The following is a 2905-nucleotide window of genomic DNA, read 5'->3' as shown; positions in this document are numbered from 1 at the left end:
ATCGTGAGGCACAAATCATTAGACATGCTTCATAACGTCTACCCTCAGCCAACAATATCAGCTTAAAATCTGGAACTACAAATTACGGCTTGCAGCCACCACGAGGATACGCAATATAACTGCGGTGTCAATTCAGTACCACACCGCCTCCACACGATCGGTTTGGACTCTAGGCGTCCATTGCAACCTACAGCAAAAACGCCCAAGCACTGTAACTGGAGAATAAATATTTGGAATGGAATCTGGTTTAATGATGACAAGATATTTTCACCGACGAGTGTAGGTTTAGTCTGACTTTTGATGATAGACGCAGAACAATATGGAGGCGGTAAGGTATCAATGTAACTCTCAGATATGTGTTAAGCAGTGAGATGTTTACGAGCCGGTAACATGTACGGATGACAGCTGTTTCTAATCCGGCTCAAGGGTAATTCGAGAATTTTCCAGTATCGGAACAGGATACTCCAGTCTATTGTTCAGCCCATCAGTCAACATTTCGGCGATGGGTTCGTCAATCAAACGATGACGCACGAGTACTGTGGTGTCACAGCCAGACACCACACTTGCTAGGTGGTAGCCTTTAAATCGGCCGCGGTCCGTTAGTATACGTCGGACCCGCGTGTCGCCACTGTCAGTGATTGCAGACCGAGCGCCACCACACGGCAGGTCTAGAGAGACTTACTAGCACTCGCCCCAGTTGTACAGCCGACGTTCATACCAATGGTTCACTGACAAATACGCTCTCATTTGCCGAGACGATAGTTAGCATAGCCTTCAGCTACGTCATTTGCTACGACCTAGCAAGGCGCCATAGCATTTGATATTGACATTATAACATGTACCGTCAAGAGCGATGTACACCAATTGTGGATTAAAGTTAAGTATTATATCAACTACGTACTTTATTTGCTACTATTAATTCCCTTAACAGCGTGAGTTTAAAAGCGTGCATTTCGGCCTCCTCTAGCAACACAGTGTTGGCTCTTCAGCCAACACATCAAGTACTCCGCGCCACATCATGGAAGCATTCCCTAGGAGGCAGAAAATGAACCGTGTGGGATGGTGATATCTTCTGATATCTTTTCTGACCACATTCGGTACAGACGCGACTTGCAGCGCGTCGTTCCGGAAACATCACACTCACTGCATAATCAGGAGGACGTTATCGATTATTAGGATAGGTCTGAGCAGCAACATCTTAAGTTGCATAGGTTAAATATCGTCTTTTGCAACTGTAATTCAAGTCTTTAAGAACAAAAGCGTTTCGCATTATTCTAATGCATCTTCAGTGGTCACTGTAACAATATGATTTCTTTCTCATACAGTTTTGTTTGTTAATATCATGTACACTTCACTTGCTTCAACTTACATGAACGTTATTAACTCTTATCTTTACTAACGGTTTTTTGTTTTTGTTTATGTCATTCTTACTGTTCTTCCACGTATAGGTGTTATATTTTAAAACACAGCACTTTCATTAACATTAACGATATTCGCCGGCCGCTGTGGCCGCGCGGTTCTAGACGCTTCAGTTCGGAACCGCGCTGCTGCTACGGTCGCAGGTTCGAATCCTGCGTCGGGTAAGGATGTGTGTCATGTCCTTAGGTTAGTTAGGTTTAATTAGTTCTAAGTTCTAGGCGACTGATGACCTCAGAACTTAAGTCGCAAAGTGCTCAGAGCCATTTGAACCATTTTTTGAAAGAAGCCGAAAACCATAGAAGACAAGTTACAATCTATTGGATGGAGCAACACAGCACTGCAGGAAACTCTACCTGAGCGCATAGGTAGCAATATCTATGGTATATACACATAGTCAGCATGGTTTCATGGTACACCCACTTTAAAGTGGAGATAAAAATCTTTGACGGTAGAGGCCCATAGCTTTGAATGTCTCAAAGCTCATATGAAAAGGCATCAGGGAAGTGGAATGTTCCGCCTTCACTAGTGATTTAGCTCCATCTGCAGTGGTTCAGCCACACTGTGTGGGCAGAGATTATTGGGAACCGCCTCGTGTGGTCAGTCACTTCTCCACAGCGTGTCACAGGCGGGGCTCATCTGTGTTTCGTACCGGCGACCCTGCCTCTCCTGCTGGAAGACGTGTCTCTAGGGGTAGGAAGGATAATGTGGCTACTATATGACTACATCAGCTCACTACCACATATCCATGCGGAGGCATCTCACAAGGGAACCTCCCCATCGCACCCCCCTCAGATTTAGTTCTAAGTTGGCACAGTGGATAGGCCTTGAAAAACTGAACACAGATCAATCGAGAAAACAGGAAGTTGTGTGGAACTATGAAAAAATAAGCAAAATATACAAACTGAGTAGTCCATGCGCAGGATAAGCAACATCAAGGACAATGTAAGCATAGGTGCGCCGTGGTCTCGTGGTTAGCGTGAGCAGCTGCGGAATGAGAGATCCTTGGTTCAGGTCTTCCCTCGAGTGATAATTTTATTTTCGTAAGGTTATGATCTGTCCGTTCGTTCATTGACATCTCTGTCCACTGTAATAAGTTTAGTGTCTGTGTTTTGCGACCGCACCGCAAAACGGTGCGATTAGTCGACGAGAGGACGTGCCTCTTCAATGGGAACCGAAAACATTTGATCTCAAGGTCATAGGTCAACCGATTCCTCCACAGGAAAACACGTCTGATATATTCTATACGGCATGTGCGTCACATGACAGGAATATGTTGTCGACCCACCTAACTTGTACACTTGGCGAATGGGTAAAAAGATTCTTCTACCTTTCCCGATTTTCTTGTGGATGTGATAATCACTCCCAAAATAGTGATGCAAACATAAGAGTTTGTGAGATAAATTGAAAACAAAAAATTAAAATTTCCACTCGAAGGAAGAGTTGAACCAAGGATCTCTCGTTCCGCATCTGCTCACGCTAACCACAG

This window comes from Schistocerca piceifrons, chromosome 1 (genome assembly GCF_021461385.2).
Source record: "Schistocerca piceifrons isolate TAMUIC-IGC-003096 chromosome 1, iqSchPice1.1, whole genome shotgun sequence".
Taxonomy (NCBI): domain Eukaryota; kingdom Metazoa; phylum Arthropoda; class Insecta; order Orthoptera; family Acrididae; genus Schistocerca; species Schistocerca piceifrons.
Note: the sequence above shows the minus strand (reverse complement) of the source record.